A 19,979-nucleotide genomic window follows, 5' to 3' on the forward strand; every position below is an offset into this window, starting at 1 on the left:
CTTTTTATATGGGTTTTTATTAAGAAACAGGGATGCAGTGATGATGTTGGTTTCATGTTGTATATGGATTTTCGTTTATGTAATCGATTGGAATGCCCCAATACATTGATTAAGGTTTAGTGTTCTACAAACAAGCATTTATGCATCTCGATTTAACGTTGAAGATGATTTTCACACTAAAATATTGGCGAAATATCTAAATTAAACCGGATCACTTTTAATTATGTCTCGGTTAAGAGCGAAATAAAGTGAAAAATGAAAAAAAACGTACAGTCCATTGTTTTTTAGAGATCACATACTGTAGGAAAAATACCAAGCATTTCCGTGAATTATATGCGATCACCGAATGATTGCGGAATATTAAATTTAAGTTAGATAAGACCGCGTTGAGGGAGGCAGGCAGCACCCAATCCCCAACTTATTTCCCATTTTCTGTAACAGCATCACTGCGCTCCTCTCTTTGCAATGACAATGTGCCAAATCAAGGCTTTTTGAAAACATTTTCCATATGCTTTAAGCGGAGCTTCAGACAACGAAGAAAACTGGATGCTCTGTAATGCCAAAGGTAGGCTACCTTTTTATTTCACTTTCGCTGAGATGTTGTGCACTGAAAGAATGCTTAGAATACTGCATTTATTGTTTTAAGAAAATTACACATATATGGACTTTTTGTGCATTTTGTTAATGTGTCGTCCGGGATAGTGGAGGGTTTCCAGTGTCATGTATAAAAGCTAGCCTATGGCTTATTTCTGTTGGATTTTTAACGTTATTTCAAGGAGACGGTCTAGGGATAGTTAATTTGTGGTTTCTTCTGCTTTTTTTTCCAGCGGTTACTCTGAAATATAGAGAAGATAGAATAAATGTTTTGGTATTGTCTACACTTTCGGTTTGTGTTTCTCATATATATATATATATATATATATATATACACACACACACATACATATGCACCTTGGAATTTAAGAACACCAGTGTCGAGGGTGTAAATGAACACTTTTGAAAGGCATATTTCAATGCCATTTCACTACAAATTAGCGCCATTTTTGTTTCATTTTTATTATACAGAAATTTAGGAGTGGGTTTATATATTTGTTTGTGGTGTACAGGGACATTACTTTTATTGTTTCCAGTTGTTTGTTTATTGCTCCATAAGGTCATAGGCTGAGTGTATTTTTTTCCTTTTGTAACTTCAGTTTTTTTTTTTTTTTTTGTCGTTTTTGGGTAGGACAGTCCATCGTTGTGTTTATACTTGTGGTCGATTTCTCGAGCCGGGTGGGTAGGGCTCTGGCAAAACTGTGACCTTTTAGACCCCAGAGGGCGCCAGGCTTTTTCGCCATGTACCTTCCTTTGAATGAGACAGGACAATTTGATGTATATAATATAATATGTGGAGAACAGTCGTATTCAAGAAAAAAAAATCTTAAAATACTTGCGAACATAAGAAAAAGACACTTTCTTGAGCAAGCCTTACTTTGAGCGGACTATTTGTACGATTGAACAATTTGCATTAAACAGTCGTAAAAATAACACATTTACCAAACAACAATGTAAACACTGATGAATACCTTGGTTACTTTAACAAAAAACTGTACAGTGACAAGAAAATTATGTATTTGGTCATAAATGTCATTTTGATAGTACGCTCAGTATCATTCTGATAGTTTCGATGAAACCTCCGCGGACTGTATAAAACGACATCACATTATTTTTAACGCTTCAGACTGAATCGTTTTAGAAATAGAAGCATCTTCTCTCAAACAGACGTGCGCGTATATATAGGACATAACTACAATTAAGGATGCGGAGATATGGCATTAGAGAGAAATGTTAGTTAACACGGTCTTTGTCAAACACACTAGAGACGGAGCAAGAGCACAGAAGAAAGCAGGAGGGTGGAGACAGGGGATTTGGAAGTGAATGAAGCTCAGATAAGAGGTATCACTCTTATAAATCCATCTTACTTTCAGCTTTTCATCGTGAAAACAAATTCAAAGGAAACAAAAACAGTAAGTAAAACGACTGAGTCGCAAGCATAGCTTTAGACGCCGTTCGTTTTCTCATATCCGTGGGAAGTTGAGTTTTCAAAATTAAAAGAGTTAAACAGTCCTCGGTCCGGCTCTTGTGAAATAAATTCGTTACACGAAAATCTTTGTGCAGACTACAGTCCAAAGCATTAGTTTTTCATTTATAAAGTATGAAGCATTAAAAACTATATACTCCGTTCCTTCTGTCTTGTCCCCTCATGACAGTAATGTTCGTATCCGTACTCTCAGCCCACTGCATCGTCACTTAGTGCTCGCAGTTTTGTTTCCCCGGAGGGCTAGCAACCACAGATCAGGGTGAGAATACACCGCTTCTGTTGACCACCTTTGGCAGATCCGAAGACCAAATGAAACCTAGACATAACAATCCAAGGACAGGCTAAGGGGATCCAGTCTTATAGCGGCAACAGTCCTGCTACCATCCTTATCATTAGATCCGGAAACCCAGCTCACTCAATTCACCTCCTTCGATTTTTTCATAAAGGAGAGGCGATCTCTTGATTTTCTCCACGATTAACATCTTGTAGGGTCTCTTTTCGATAGTGACTATTAGGAGACAAAGAGAGAAATAAAGGGGTTAGCATGAAAAGGGGCGCATGCTTCGAGAGGGTAACTTAAGCGAGAATAAAATAAAAAAATAATAATAATAAAACTTCAGTACATGGTGTCTTGCTGAATGAGTGATTATAGACATAGGAAGTAAGGACATCCTTTTTATTATTTCTCTAAAAATATAAATATTTTTGGGGTACTCATCTTAATATAGTTCTATTCTTATAGGCCTGTTCGGTTTCATGCAGTTGTGTGAACGTGTATTTGTATTGGCGTTTGTATTTTATTGCTAAAGCTTATATTAAATATTATTACATATTTTTGAACGCATGAACTTCGGTGCTTGCTTTCCTGAAGATGGTTAGCTTTTATCAGAGATATCCACGAGTCACTGTAAATTATACAACTATAAATTATCTGGTGAAATGTTTGCATGCAGAAAGAAACAGGTTAACTAGTTTTGGCGGACAACATCACAGATAATACAAAATATTGTTTTTAAACTAAATAACGCTTTTATAAGATGCAGTTATTTACTGACACGCATATCGTAGATAGCAGGTATTATGCTACCTGAAAACATTCACACACTGTATATGTGTGAGCGTATGTGTGTATGCATCCCATGTTGGAAAACATGCTGCTTGAGAATTAAGAATTGAACATATGGTTTATTCCGCATATGTATACATACACAAACAATTTTGAGAGTTGGCACTGAATGGCTCAGATGAAAAGGCCAGGTATTATGGCAAATTTCTGGTATGCTTGTTTTTTTTCCTGCAAAATAGCTGTTCTGTAACAAAATTGGCATCAAAATACACGACACTCTTTGTGTCGGTGAATTGTTTTCCGTTTCGACAAGTGCTCATTTTATCCTCACATATTTGAGAGATTCTCGCAGCTTTGTTGACGTAGGAGAAACCTTCGCTCGACTTTACATCCACACACAGAGTTGCGTTAATCAGATAAGATCTTTTTTGCAGACATACATAATTGTTTATAAGTATTGACTGCTTATTGTCAATTACTATTTAAAAAGCATGAGGTAGTTGTATCTTCTGATATGTAGCAAGGGTTATGTACAGGAGCCTCTTCCTCTTGCAAAAAAGATCAATTCTGTATAATTCTTGAATGCTCAGAGTCAGAAAAGGGTCTTTCATTGTTCTGTATGACATTCATCTATTCAGTGTACCTTAAAGATTTTTCCCCCATTAGATCATTTTGTATATCTGGCCCTTGTAGCCCTCCAGCTCTCTAAGTTGAAACAGCGCGTCATTTGCAATGTGGAGACTGTTGATCACCTCACTAATTACACCTCGCTCTCTCTCTCTCGCTCGCTCTCTTGCTCGCTTGCTCGCTCTCTCTCTCATTCCCAGAGTGCATATCGGGAATAGACACACAAAGACATGCGCACTCAACTTAATCAGCCATTTTTTTAAACAGGGCTAAAACGATAATAATTAGCAGAATAAAGACATATCGGATTTTCATTTCCTTTCCTCCTTTCCCCAACCCCTCCACAACCTAAACTGCAAGGCAGCGGTCGACACATGCTTTACCAGCCGGACCCAAAGGATCGCTTCATCGCTTACTATTCGTATTTTTTTTTATTTTTTTCCCTATAAAGTTGAAGGATTGTTATTTTTCTTTTTCTTTTTTTGTTATTAACTTTCGTGATCATTGGATGTGACTTGCTTTAATAAACAAAATTAGCAGGAGAAGAAGCAGAGGGAACTGCGAGGGGGAAGAAAGTAAGTTTTTTTTTTCTTTAACTTTTATCGAGTAGTTCGTGTTAAATTTAGGTCGAGTATTGATTATCTTTCTAGGCTGATCCAGCACAATCTTTGATATTCCGCTCTCCAGATTATAGCTGTTCGATGCGATTTCTTTTTAGGTAGTACCTTAAAAACATGTATCGGTTTGTTTATGCAAGTCCTTTCGTCTGGTTTTAAGAGCTGTTAACTGTCCAGAGGTAGCCTACACGATATATGAGTGACAGAATCACCGACTAAACCCCTTTCAACAACTAGCTAGCCAGCTAAGTTTATTCGAGATTCAGTTATTATTCTGCTCATTATAAAACGGTGCGTTCCGGCTTCGTAGAAAAAGCGTTACGTTTATTATTCATCTTGAGACATACCAAGGAGGTCCGATTTCACGTTCATGTCGTTTTTGCATTATTTTCTGAGAGTTCGAGACTTGGCTTCTATACAGATGAGTATGGCTTGCAAGCTGGATCGGAGCAGCTTTGATCTCGCGGTGTAATTCGAAGTGGCGATACATGAAGCTATTTTACATTTCAAGCAATGTTACTACTAGTTAACGTTACATTATAACATTTAACAGAACGGACTACACTTGCATCACGCGGCGGGAGAAGAGGTGGATTCGTAATAGCCCGTTAAAACCAAAATTTACTATTTTGTGTATTTCGGGAAACAAATAGCTTTTAAAATGGCACAGACTAGGCTTTAATGTGATTTGATAGAACTGAATGCATTTGAGCCTTTTTGTTACCTGCGATGTGCAAAGGAGTTTCCCTTTACGACGGCTTGGATGACCGTGTAGCCGAAAACGGAGACCGATTGGTGGGATACAACTAACATCAAGCGGGTCCTGTAGATACAGCAAAACAAACCAGCTCCCGGAGATTCTTTAGTGTTGATCGAAAGCAAGAAAAAATGGATGTTTTTAAAAGACGTCGACACGGACAAAGTTTCACGAGTACCAGAATCCTTTTTTGACAGCTGTCCTCTTGCCGCAAGCTTCACTTTTCCATTTTCACTCCCTTTCGTGAAGTCACAGCTTTGTCCGGGCGTCAGTTGTCCGCGTAATTTTTTAGTCTTGTGTTGTCCTGGCTTCTCGTCGTACGAAGTGTTATTATTTTGTCTTACTTACCAAAAATAACGAGGGATGCAGTGAGAGTCCTGCCTTTTTGGTAGTTGGTTAGTTTGAGGCAGAGACTTGGCTCCGATTGGGACGCGACGGTGACAGGGGCATCGATCGCTTGCATTGAGAGCGAAGAAAAAACAAGGCAGTAGACAAGCACAGCATAAACCTGGGTATGTAACAGCCTGTATCAGCGCTCTCCGATTTCCACTGCTATTCTAACAAAATATCAATATTTCCATGGAGTTATTTTTTTCTGTTTTCAAAGGATTTTGTAAAGTTAGTCTTATTTTATGAAGTAGTGCCAAACGCCAACAATAATATTTGAAATTTATATTTGGTTTAATTACTGAGATAAATGTGTAAAGATTTGTCTTTCGTTGTTTGGAAAATACACGTTTTTTTTTGGATTTCAACACGAAATATTTGGATTGTAGTGACAACATATCAGTACTTAACGTTTTTATAGTGCCATCTGCCTCTGACTGTAGTTGTGATTGTGTTATATTATTATTGTTATTATTATTATTATTATTATTATTATTATTATAGTAAGATATTATAGTAGTATGTTACAATATTAGTAAGATATTACCTTTATTTTGACATGAAAAAATGTGAACAGAAGTAAGACTTTTTTAGTAAATTAAGCATTCCGTTATGAAAAAGATTCATAAATTCCAACTTTTTGATATCTTTTCGTAATTACATTGTTGAAATTGTAACTAGCTGTCTCGCCATTTGCGTACTCAACCATAGGGAAGACAGGGGTGGCTGTCTATCGTACTGTACTCTATCGGAAGTATATAGTCGACGGATTTCTGTCTTTTAGTAATGAGTGTTCACACAAGATTTTTGTAGGGATGGTTTTCATAACACAAAATTACTGGCAAGCAAATACATATTGCACAGAAATTAATCTGAGATGGTGGAAATGTTTATTAAGAACGTTTTTTCTCTGCTTGTGTTAAAAAGGTAGAATGTATTTTACAGTATTACCTGGTGTATATTGATTTCCATTAAGTAGAAAGTCCAGAAGGTTTTATTTAACTATTTCTGTGTATTTTTATTTAAGATAATACATTTCAGATTGCAAAGATAGGCAGCAAGAAATCTCATAAAGCAGTGGAGGGAAGCCCTTAATAACTCTTCACATTCAGACATGTTCTGCAGTAAGATTGGCTCAGGCTTCTCCAAGGGTCGACAATGTGTCATTTCCATGAAGCCAAATTGCCCTCTGCCTATATGATATTAATGTGCAAATCAATATTTCAGGGATTAAATTTCCCTTCTTCATTTTTTATGGTTTCTACCTCAATAAGTCTCAAGTCTAATAGAAGAGGCTGGATGATTTAAAATCCTTCACTGCGGAAAGGCTTGCAACAAGCCTTTTGCAGCATTTTAATGTTCTACACTGAAAATCCAAAGGCACCAGCAAGCGGATGACTGTCAGTATAGTGTGACATTCAGAAACCTCATTTGTGTAAAAGGCTAAGAGAGAAATATGTATCTGATTGAATACTTAAAACATTTTGGTAGTACAGTATTGATTCATTTTAAGAAGTATATTTTTTCAACCCCCCCCCCCCCCCCCATCAGACACACATACATACACATGCACGAACACGAACATGCCTCTTACATGTAAATGCTCTCTGATACATTTGATACACAAACACATTTCGAATTTGTGTTTATACAAATACATACAGACATCTGTGTTCATTTATTAATTTCTTAATTCATTCATTGGCTAACAGCAGTTATTCAGTGCAATGAAGATGATAGGGAACCAACACAGGATTTAGCTGAATATGAGAGGTTTCGCAATGCACAGGGATGGGTGAGGGGTTATTAATACTGCGTTCCCTAGTACCACAGGACTGTTTGCGGCATAAGATAGCTAAAATGGAACATTTACCAGTTGAGTTGTAGTAAACAAAAATGTATGTGGGGAAACCATTTCATGTATCAAGAATGGATTGTTATATAAAACCTCCACATAAACCAAAATTGTGCTAAGCCTCTGCGTTTTCTGACCGTATTGTACAATTCAGAAGAAGGTTTATTGTCTATCATTTGATGTTTGTTTTATACCCCTCCTGAACCATCTGGACTAAGTTCCGCACAGCTGCACAAATTTCATATGTGATAGGCCATTTTTTCCATTTAGTGTGAAATGTTCCTTCCTAAACCTTTGAACATACTCGCTTAATTTAGCTTGCTTAAAAGAAATGCACATAGAGGAGCACAAAGGGGCCTTTAATCTTTCCATGGATGTTTGCTTTTTCTTAAAGATTCCTGTCCGTTTAGATTTCAAAGGGTGAATTCTGTATGACTCTTAGTTGTGACATTGTTATGATTATTGTTTTTTTAAGTATCTATGTCTATCAGTGTGTTTCTATGCTTTTATTTGTACCTGTCAAAGCATGCACATAACTCAGTGCTATTCATTTTAATCCCATTAGAATTAATCCTAAACTGATCTTTATGCAGTTGCTTGAAAAAAAGGTAATTATATTTAATTAACTCTGTCAAAGTAATTAGGATTGCTTAATTGTCTTCTGCATATATTAATCAGATGCTCATTTGTGGCAGGTTGCTGGTGCTGTGATTCGCGACTGTTCTTGTAGAATGTGCCTGTCTATCTGTTGTTCTCTGATTGCCATCAGAATCGTTACAAAATTATAACTTCATTATTTGAGAGCTGCAGACCTTTTGTTGATGGACCAATTGAATTTGGTCTGGTTATGGGGCTGTAGAACATGTCCAGGTTCACAGTACTGTGGGTGGAAAGCTGAGAAGTCAGGAGCAGGCTTAATGTATTAAGTGGGGGCCTTTTTGTGTCAGCCCTGAGGCTGTACTGTAACACGCAGAGCCTCTTCTGCTTAGAAACTGTCTGAAGGGTTAAAGACTTGGATGGGGTTCAAACTCCAAAGCGCCCAGGGAAAGTGCGTGTGAATATGTACAAGTTTGGTGTAATTAGTACTTAATTATATTAACATATGCAAATTGTCAACTTACAGGCTTGTTCAGCTGGCAGAGATCAGCTGAGTACAAGCAGCATATTGTTCCCCGGCAAATAATGGATTTCGAGTTGGACTGTGGAAACGCATAACTAGCTATCTAATTTAAGTCGTACCATAGCAAAATTTCATTAGTCTCCATGGAGACTTGGTTAATTGTGCTGACTAATGTCCCAGGCTATAGTGTGCCCCAAAAAAGAAAGCCCTGGTTGCTTAATCCACCTTACAATGACACTTGTTTGTACATGTTTCCCTTGTGTGGGAATTTGCATATGCAAATATATTGTCTCCCTGTCTCATTTGTCATGGCTTCACATTATACAGGCAGAGGACAATGTATCTTGGCTGTTGCTGGTTCTTCCGAGACAGGGCAGTATCATCCAGTCCAGCAACATTCTTTCATAATTTGTTTCTGATTAATAGAGCAGACTGAGACTCATTCTATTCAGGCCTTGGCAAAAGGAAGGTCAGCTTTGTCACTGAAAAGAGTTTCCACAGCAACTAAAGCTACCCCCCCCCCCCTCCCCTTTGGCTAATTAAATCACGTCTTTAAAGCAAATCCATTATAACATAGCAAAAGATACTTTTGCTAATAATCTCTGGTTTCCTATAGCTGAAGATGGAAAACCCGAAGAGATGCTAGTATTCCTGCATTAATCCTGTTTTTTGACAGAAATGTAAACTGATATAATTGCTTTTCAGTGTAAGGAATGGGGGTTTATACAAGTGTGAAAGCATCGGAAAAGGATTAGCATTTTTTTGCATAATGAAAGGCAGCATTGAATGGGGCATTCAATGGTTGACTGAATGACTGAGATGAAAGGAAGATGAAAATGCTCGCTCTTCTTTCTTTATTCCTGTGCCGGGCTCTCCCTAAAGATGTGTTTGTCGAGGACTTGAGACAACAAGCAGAGGCTCATATTTCCAAAGCCTTCCAAGTTGCCCTCAGATTTTGTCACGTGAAGTAATATGTATGGTAATGACCCAGCTGTGGGCTGATAAACAAAGGTTGTAGGCTTGTATGCCATAAACTTAAGTGTGCTGGTGGTGTATCTGACTAAATATTGAGAACACAGAGTTAAGAAAAAGAAAAGTATATAATTGTGAAATGACAGGCTGTGATGTTTCTTAGTAAGCGGCTCAGTTAAATAAATGTTGTCTTCTAGGTTTATTTAATTTTTATGGAAATAATAGTCATTATAATAATAAAATAATAATAACAGAGCTACAAGAACCACTGTTGACATATGTCTTTGTGACGTTGTGACCTTGAGTGTGCAGCTCTGATCCTGAAACAGTTGAAGGTTATTAATTTGTGTGTTTGGAAGGCAGACGTGCTTGAAATCCCCTGCTTTGGAAGCTGACTGATGTATCATGCTTACGTCGATACCGAACACAACAGCAGGAAACGTGACAAGGCGCAGCGTCACCGGAATTAAATGTGTCCTATGGAAATGATCTCTTGGGCTGAACATAAACTGTCACAAAAGAAATGGTGTTGCGTTGGAGTGTATTTCATTAGATGGGATCTTCTGCCTTTGACCTTTTATGCACCATAACACGCTTTTCACATGGAAATTTTTGTCTTTTTATGGAAAAGGAAACATGTCAATGCTCAGTTCTTACAGGCCTCTCCGGACAAATCAATGATATATGTATGTAATATACTTCTTAATAATAAGTGTGGCTCAGTAGTTGCAGCATTGAGAAAAGGAAGTGTTTTGACTTTATTGTAAAGGTGAGGATGGCATTCTTCTTTCCCTCTTTGAATAGGCGGCAGTGTGCATAATTATTTATTCCCTTGCATTTTAAAAAGGTTTACAGCATTCCAGGTCATTGTGATTGTTAAGTTGGGTCTCATCCAAACAAGTTCTGACACAGTTTACCGGATGTTGATGCGCGTCTGGTAACCAAGTGCATCAGCAGTATTTTCTGTAGTATCGTCCATCTCTATTAAGATGCATATGACTTGCATAAATACAGTTAAAATGTATGTCTCTGTGGCAAGAAACTGATAGTTACTCATGTGGTTAATATAAAACTTCATGAATGATGAAGAGAGCATCAAATCAGTTCAGACGTTTTTAGGTTGTTACAGTAGGGACTTGTTATCAGGGGGAAATATAATTGTGTTCTTATTGAAAACTTTCATTACTGAATGCAGTTATCTAAATGTTTCTGCTACCATTGGTCTTTTTCCAATTGGGATTGCATTACTTTTTTCGTGTGTTCCTGCACTTTGTCAGAATTTTCCGCTTTCAGTTTTTCCCTTTTGATTCTTGTGTTCCGCCTAATTTGTGCATCGCATATCCTTTAACTGGCTGAATCACATGATTTCTAAAAAGATATAAAAGGCTTGAAATAATAACAAAGTGATTTTTCCTTAATGTTTTTTGTTGCTCGTTTGGAAACAAAAGCTCATTTTTTAAGGGGGGGGGGGGCATAATTGGCAGTATAGCGAACCACTCTGGCCTAATGTTTCAGTTCAAATCCTGAGGGTTTAAGACTTTTTTTGTCCCATAGTTCAGGTTAAACTAGAAGAGTTAGATGTCTCGCTAGTGTAAACGCAGCTGTGTTCATTTAATCCGCCAGTATCTCGCCTCTGCTCCCATGTCGGGGAGTGCAGCGGGTGATTTTGACGAATCAAGGTTGACGATCCAAGCGCGGCCTGGTTTGTCTGCTCGTTCACTCCAGCGCATATTGCATGAATTCAGATGCTGTTCGTAGTTCAAGGTTATCAGATTTTCACTGCCAGCATGCAGGTTTGAGATGCTGTCCTTTGTTCTGTGGTCATTTTTGTTTGAACACCTTTAGAAGTTATGGCAGGCAACACAACAGAGTAGGTGATTGCCAGAGTTTGGGACTGAAAAAGACTGAGAAAGCAATTGTCTGGCTTGTGTGTTTACGATTATTTTTTTGAAGATTACAGGCGATTACAGTAATTTGTATCATTTTATTTTTCAGTTTCTTTTTTAAATAGAATTCCAGACTTCCAGACTGCGAATGGATACAAATCATGGTTCTTGAAATGGATTATTCAGAGGTTGGGCTACAGAGTAATTGAAATGTGCTTTACATTGTACTGAGCTGGGGAAGACGCACACTGTACATTTTATTTGTAACACAAGAGTGAATGAGAAAGAAATAAGACCACCATTTTGAGCGGCCTTCCTGTATATCTAAGTAGTAGTTTTATGAAGGAGGGCATAAGCTGCAAGATGAAGCGGTGCCTCAGGAACTAGAGACCTCCCTGCCACTCACCGCAGTCAGCAAGCGGCCATCAAATGAAGTACCAATAGACACTTAACGTGGAGAAAAAGCGACGAGGGCAAACTCTGCTTCAGATAGAAAGAATGGCTGAGGTTTTCTTCACAAAAATGAGATGGGTGTTCAAAAGGGGGGGGAGCTGTAATGATGTTGTAAGTGTCGTTGGTCATACGGCCCTTTTTAAGTGTCTGCTGTCAACAAGCAAATGACGGGCACCACTTTGGCTCACCTCTGATTTATTCATGGCTGACTCTCCACACTGTTCGGGGCCTCTTCATCCTTCATTTGCACAAGAGGGCACCGATGCCATTAGCAGCACTGGAGAAAAGTGTTGTTGTTGTTTTCTTGTTTTTGTCTTCTTGCGATGCGTGGAAGCAAATGTGTGTTCCCGTGCTTCGTCGTTTATATCCGAATTCGCACCAAATACATTTCCCTCCAACTGGGTGTGAATAACAACCACATTATTACCCATTATGAGTGGGATGAGAAGATAATTAAATATGTATGACTGTGGTATCTTAAATAAACAGATAAATGAGACCCGGCCTCATGAATATGCAGTAGGCGCATGCACTTCTGCGTATCGTGAAATGAGGAGATTAGCACGGCCATTCCACCTGTGGGGAGAGAAGATCGCTCCAGACACACAACTGTCCCAGTGTTTGTGTTGGGGCAGAGGTTGAGTGCTGCAACAGAAATCCCCAGAGAAGTATTTAGTTAATACTAGCCTTCTCATATCCTGTCTCAGACTGGTCTGGCATCTAGACTGGAATAATCTTTAATTATTTGCTTTAGAAAAGTTTAGACTTTCCGGCAGTAAAAAAAAAAAAAAAAAGAAAGAAAGAAAAAAGCATATGGCACTAAAATGTTTTTTTTTCTTTTTAAATAAAATTGTAGCCATTATAATAAGTCACGTAAATATCTCATGTATTATTTAGTTGTCAGCCTTTGCTGTGATGTATGAGCTGTAAAGAGCTAGGCAGTATAATGAAAATATTTTGTGGAGTTACCCCACTGTTGAAGAAGTCGTACCAAAGAAAACAGTGTTTTTGAAAGGCGCAGTACAACTGAAGAAGGTCCTTTAACAAATGGAAACCAACCGTTGATATAGTTGTGAAAAGGAGGGCCTGCAACATCTCTGTTTAGGCTCAAGGAGATAAATCAAGGTGCTGGAGTGTGTTGTGGTTTTTTAACTTGTGGTATACAAAAAAACCTCATCCCCTCCCACCACCTTAAAAGGATCTAAAGTAGATGTGTGTGTTTGGTCATAATAGTTCAAAAGTTTAACAAAAAAGACATGATGTTTTTAAACTGCATTAAAAACCCATTAAGGGAAATTGAAGCCTATTGCTATATTTCATTTAAATCAAATCAGAGGATTTTGAAAAGATCCAGCAATATGTGCAAATGGCAAACCACAAAGTTGTTAATTCTCCATTTAAGGAAGGGTGCCCCAGAGATCTGTATTTAGAGATGCAAAGGCTACAGTATTCCCACCATTAGTGCAGACTTCTGTCAGTGCGCTTTAGCTAACCCTCAAGTGTGTTAAAGGTGATGCAGTTTTTGCCTAGCACTGCTCTTCGGTGTTGTTTTTATTGTGTGGACATGTGCATGTGTGCACTGTGTGTACACTGCCCCTAATGTATTTTAGATGCATGGTTATGAATGCATGGCATTTGATTGCTAAGCTAATTGATCCTTCCCTTGTGTGTTCACATTCAGAGCTTAAGTGTAATCAGCATTCTTCCCTTTTATGGTGTTTGTAAGCAAAGTTTAATTAACTCTGTGTTATGCTGATGCAGGGTTCATTTGCTGCTCTGAGCTAACATTGACCTCACAGTACCCCCAACTTCTTGTGGAGGTCTAAACAAGTGAGAGAATGCTCAGTGGCCTTCCATTCTATGCACTTCACTGATAAAGAGCTAGTTATGGAGCATAACTGTTCCTGCAGTATTCAGGAAGAATCTGTGACAGTAAGAATCGATTTTTAAAATGTTGCTTCTTCATTATAATATGTGTGTTTTGAAACGATGGCTTAAAATTGGGTTAAAATTTAGTGGACGATCCAATTAAAATGGTACAATGTAACCCTTTTAACTTTTGATTGTTTCTCATGAAATTATTACCTTGTGTCAAAACTGAAATTGCATTTCAATTCATAAAGGGTGTCAGAAGTTCCACATTCCAGTTCCAAAGTTAGTGCTGATTTGATTCGTAGTTCGCGTGCTATCAAGTTTATTTGAAAAAGGAATATTGTGTCCCTAATCTAAAGTCGAACTAATTGTGGCTGACAGTTGTTTGTTTGTAGTGAAATCCAATTAAAATGTGGAGTTTTTCAACTTGAACCTTGAAGTGCCTCATGTTTTTCAAGAAGCAGTAACCTTATGATGGCCTAGAAAACAAATAGGGATTTTTTTTCGGTCAAAGCAGAGGCTAAACTCACAACAGCTGTTACAAATGCTGTTTGTTTAAAAAGCAAATGCGTTTGGTCTAAAGTTCATTTTAAGAACTCCCTAATTAAATATAGTCCCAAACCTTAAGTTAATTAGTAATTTTGCGAGTTCAAAAATTAGGGTTATCATCAGCATGGACTCAGAGGTACACAACAGAGCCAGGTCAGGGAGATTATCCGTTATGTGTATTAGAGCTAAATTTTCAGGGGTATACCACATTATAATGGATATTTTCCAGCTGATGTGTTATTGCAATCTATCTTTTTTTTTTTTTTTTTTTTGGTGAAACATTTTCCTCAACAGCTCCCAGGTTAGCACATTTCTAACAGCATTGGAATGTTTGCTGGGATACCTGGCCTGTGATTATGTTTATAAAGATAATTACAGGACAGAGCCTAGAAGCAGAGGCTTTGGAGCAGGGCTTGAACTTTAAACTTTTTATTGTTACACTGGGAAAATGATAGTGGGAAAGGTCAGTGTCACTGGCCAGAAATGGCTCCTCAATTATAAAGGTGTCTCTGTCTGTCTCCTAAACACAAACCAGAGGCAAACGCCTAACTCTACCTGAAAAGGAACTCTTCCCAATTGAATGCGTTCAATACGGTCCACAAAGTTGCATCAGTCAACAATAAAGAAAGAAAATAGATATATGCTAGCCTGTACTTGGTTACACAGAAGTAGTCCATGTGATAGTTATCACTGAGGATGGGTCTTCCGAAATTGTCACCTGCTGATCGTCACAGGATAGATCAGGGCTTGGTAGGACAAACAGAACCGAAGGTTAGGATGTAGTGAATGACCTTCAGCGTTTGTCACCAAGGTGCTGTCAGAAGCCAGCCATGTGAAATGTACGCATCGTACGCTGCAATTACCAAATGGGTTCGGAAATTTTAAGACATACCTGCTAATGCAGACCGTGCTCTTCTCTCAGTGTGGGCTACTGTTTGTATAACCCTAATTTGTATGTTTTCCTTTTTCTAGTTCATGCTGGCTTTCTTTTATATAAATATGGGTGGTGTAGGAGGTGCATTATGAAGCTTGTAAACCAAACGAGAGCTCAGATTTCTTTTCCCTACAAGGTCCCCGCTGCCTTTTCACTTGCATGAGCATAATGATATTTCCAATTGCTCTGACAGACTGATAGAGCCCTCTTAATGCTGCTAAGGCTCGGGCCCAGTCATGAGGGGCAGAGCTTACTGTTGACAGAGAGAGCTAGCGAACAAACAGAAGTGTGATTCGTTAATTTTAAGGCTTGATTAAATGCATTTTTTTCTCTCTCTAACAAAGACGTGGTAGGTTTCAGGATTTATGTTCAGCAGGATTATAAACTTGGGTTTATAAATCCTTCTCTTTTTTTTTTTTGGAGTCAGGGTGGGGCTGGCTGCTTTTGCTTTTCAAACAGATGCGACTAAAACTGTGATTTATGTAACTCGTAAGCACTTTCATATTGTATGCATTGTACCTTACAAGGGCATGATTGACCAGTAGATTAATATTTATTTAGCACAGGGAAATCAAAAAGATTAAGCAGTCATCATTTTAACTCTAATCCTGCTTTGCATGGACTAGACAAAGAGAGCGTGATTACTGAACATGAGGCTGACAAAGCCACAATTAGATTCCCTGCTTTCTCCTACACCATGGAAAAAAAATACATACCCACACACACACAACAGGAAAAGTGCAGGCCATTTTTCCTGTGAAGCCAGCAGAAATAAAACTTACTCATAGCTGACGTATCTTTGGACAGTGGAAAGATCACGAGACACGTGCACTTCAACTGAATGAATCAGAGAATAACCACTGCTCTTTGATCACTTTTGAAGTAACTTGTCTGAAATGTGGAATTTCTACTTCATGTGGAATTTCTGTGTGTGTGTGTGTGTGTGTGCGTGTGTGCGTGTGTGTGTGTGCGTGTATGTGTGTGTGTGTGTATATGAGTGTTTTATTTTATTGTTTAAGCTTGGAAGTAACAAATCAGCTCTGCTAATTAGGCTTAAATACTCAATTGGGCAACAGGCACAGTTGAAAAGCAGGATAATGCATTGATTTGCATCTGGGAGATGGATCTTAACAAAATATACAAATCTTAGTTATGCAAAGACTGCTGATCTGTCTCAGGTGGGAAGAGGGCGGATGCAAGGCTTTCATTAAAACTTCCTTCCTCTCCCTCACGTTCTCTCTCCCTAAGCATAATTAAAGAGGGAAAAAAATGCAAAGCTTACAACTTTCGTCTGAGAAGTGCCCCATTAGGACCAAAGCATGCTATGGGAGGGGGAGGCATATAGAGAGACACTGGCTATCACATGGTCACAGAATCCAAAAAATAACATCTAGTTTCATATCTTGTTGGATGTAATTGAATGGGATGAAAAGAAAGCTGGTAAATGGGTAAAAAAAGAAGCAAAACAGAAAGCAGCGTCACCCCTCCCTTCGCCCTTTTTTTTTTTTTTTGCTATCATTGTAAATGTTAACGATTTTTTTCCCCCAAATTTCCCTATGTCTCCTCAAAGACACCAGCGTCATTGTTTGTTGCCGGAGCTTTCTTTCAAACTTAATTACCTTCTCCCCTTTGTGGTGACTTGGGCCGAAAAGTTTTCACCGTGTCAGGAGAGGTCGTCACACATTCTTTCTTAGTGCTCTTCATTAATCCTCCTCGCTGAGGCATTTTTCCTCTTGCTGGGAAGGTAGAGGGGTGTAACAGAAGAGCTCAGAGACATCAGCAGGAAGCTCTAAGCTGGTTAATGCAGTATAATTGTCTGGACATAGACTGCCCTTTGTTTGTGCGGTTCACTTCGAATCAGCTGTAATTAACTCCAGAGTGTTTCCAGATTGCCAGCAAAGAAAAATTACAGCTTTTCTGTTTTAAATTGAAAAAGACATTAGCTATGTAGATTGCGTTTTTCTTTGATACTCGTCGCTGTTCAAATCTTTAGCAGGAGAGGCAGTGTCTTGAAAGGCCAGGGTTTCTTTATTGTTTACTTTCTTGGTGAAGAAGGTAAAAGGGTCTGCTTGAGTTAAATGGCTTCTTTCTGTAACTCCCTTCAGAGATCAGGTTATTTTTTCAATCTGTACAGATATTTTTTTCTTTGTATGGTTTTTTTTTTCCTTCTCAGCGTCCGTAGAATCTATAATAAATGAGTGCTATTTGCAAATGCCAGCGTTGCTCTTTTTACTTTTTAGAGGGTCTTTGTGGCAACCTTTGCTTCTCCATTTATGTGGGTTGCACAGAATATTTTATTCCAGGTGCATCCAGGTGTGGCTGTCCTGCTTCACTGGACAGATTAGTTGATTAGTCTGCGTCCATAACTCAACAGAAGTGGTCACTATCTCACAAGCACACTGGCTATTTTTTGAAAGGGGATTACAGGCAACTTTATGGCTGTGCTGTTTCATTTTATTTACTAAAAGGCATCTGTGGAAAAGTAATTTGTACGACAGGATTCCTGAGCTGGAGTCACCACGCCCGACTGTAATGATATGGTGTCTGTTTAAAATGATCGGCCCCGAAATGTGTTTGTTGCACAGGGGAGATCTTCTGCGTCTTCTATTACACCTCTGGGCAGAAAGGGGGGGGGGGGTTGGCAAGAGCCCTGTGAAGTCCAGGGAAACCTTTTTCTTTTTGTCTTTCTCTCTCTCACAATCTCCTTTCTTTTGGACTTTAACAATAAAGAATTAAGCCCCAGTGTGGCCCTGAAGGCCGGAGAAGCTCTTGATGTCTGGATAATACCACTTTGATGGATTTTTCATCAGTTCTTTCTACATCGTAACAAATAAACAAGTATAATTACACTTGTGAAGGTCTATTCATTGCTTTGTCAGGATTAGATATATGTGCAGTTTTCACACAGTGGCTCGCTTTTGTCTTTGCCTAACTCACTATGACATTTTGATAGAGGATTTGGTGGTGGGGAAGAGGCCACAGCAGAGACAGCGATGACCTTTCGGAAACCCGATATAATGCAGGGATATTTTGTTTATTTTTCTTATTTGACTTTTACAAGTTTTAGCTATGCTCACGATCCAAGCATTCTAACTTTCAACCTGTTTTCCTTAAAAAAAAAAAAGAAAAGACAGAAAAAAACGGGAGAGTGAGGGGAAGAAATCCCTGGCTTTAAATGCCTGCTGTCCTCCTCTCTGTGCTTGCTGAAAGGCAGATGGAATGGGGGGAGAAAAACAATAGGAGAAGGAGTCTTTTAGCCTTCTTTCCCAAGAATTTAGCACTCTGGCAAACCTAGCATTCCATTCCTATTATTCCCCTCTCTTGATCAGATCACATTCTTTTTAATCACTTCACAGGCTGTGTCTCCACGGACCGTAGAAGAGGGCTGGGACAATCTTAATTAAAAAACAGAGGTAGAAACTGTGTTTGCCATTTCTTTGTTCTAATGGGAACGGGAATGGTTTCAATGCCGGGAGACCTGTCCTCATTGTTTAGAGAAACCCTTTTTATTTTAACTAAAAGATCTTTGTGTTAGGAAGGTTTTGTCATTTTGCTTTGTAGATAGAAAAGAGTATAGCAACTTGGGGAGGGGGGGGGGGGTGTTCACAGTTAAGTCACCACACACAGGAGGGAATGGATTTAGTTTTAGGCTTTTGCTGTACCATCACAATTCGAAAGGTGTAAAAAAAAAAAAAAAAAAAAAACAGACAAACAAAAGACATGGAGCTTTTGTAAAGAGAAGGTATGTAATGGTTTCCACTTCCTATTAATGAAACAAACAGAAACCTGGGACTCAGAGGGGATTTCAGATGTAAAAGTATTCAAAATTTTTAAATTTTAAAAATGATGTTGGCATCTGGTTTGAGAAAATGCTTTCCTGTGACTCAGTGCGCTGTTGTGTTATGACGATAAACAGTGATTGCTGGGGGTTGGCCAGACATCTTGAGAGTCTGGGTATGCCTAGATAACACTGACAGCCTGCATTTGCTCTACCGCTACATGTTGTGGCTTTTATCTGGATGAAATGGATGGGTACACTTCAGTTGCTAACTTTGGAGGTGATTGTGAATGATCGTTCTACAAAGGAGGAATATCAATACGAAGGCTGGAGGTGCTGTTACCGTCGATGAGCTGTACGCTCATATCAAAACAAGTATAGCTCTCAGCTGTTTAGCGCTTTGTACCACACTTTATAATTCATCAACATGTAATGATTCATATGCCTAGTCAAGAAAGGAGAGAGACGGACATATCCCACAGAGGCATCTCAGCACTTCAAGTGTCAAGAAATACATTATTCATTTTAACCGTGTGTTTTATGTCCAAGGCTGCACACAGGCATCTTGCGAGTTTAAAAAAAAAAAAAAAAAAAAGTAGCCTCCTTCGTGTTGATATTCTGTTGTAAGCAGAACTGTGCATGGATGACAGATTGCTTCTGTTGTGGAAGTTGCAGCCCATGTGTGCATTTTCCAAAAATTTAAAATTGCATTTCATCAGTGTAAGAGATAAATAATACTGAATACAAATCTCTTAATGGCATATGTGAAGATACAAGAAATGTGGGCCTGGCAGAACCTTATTGACAATGTTTTGTCATTCTGTACACACGCAGAAGGGCTCTGAGTTATTTTATTGTGAAATCTGCTGCAGAAAATGCTGAAATGCAGTCTGAAGCTAACACACATGCACATACGCACACACATACGCACACAAGCACACAGGCCCTTGAGGCACTGCTTCTGGCTTTGTGATGTGCCTTGTGATCTTACAGGGGAGATGGGATAAATTATCATAGGAGAACGTT

General features: G+C 38.6%; 1 protein-coding gene across 3 annotated transcripts in view; it reads left to right on the plus strand.

Annotated features, from left to right (window-relative positions):
• The first annotated feature begins 401 nt into the window (after positions 1–401).
• zfhx4 (zinc finger homeobox 4) overlaps positions 402–19,979 on the plus strand; it is an 82,870-nt gene continuing 63,292 nt past the window's right edge. Inside the window, exon 1 of one of the 3 annotated variants that reach the window (XM_036515889.1) lies at positions 402–565. The gene's annotated coding sequence lies outside the window, so the exon portion shown is untranslated. Of the gene's footprint in view, positions 566–4,232; positions 4,349–4,971; positions 5,660–19,979 lie in introns of those variants that run through there. The other 2 variants (XM_036515874.1, XM_036515881.1) reach the window with 2 other exon arrangements.

Source organism: Megalops cyprinoides, chromosome 2 (assembly GCF_013368585.1).
Source record: "Megalops cyprinoides isolate fMegCyp1 chromosome 2, fMegCyp1.pri, whole genome shotgun sequence".
NCBI classification, from domain to species: domain Eukaryota; kingdom Metazoa; phylum Chordata; class Actinopteri; order Elopiformes; family Megalopidae; genus Megalops; species Megalops cyprinoides.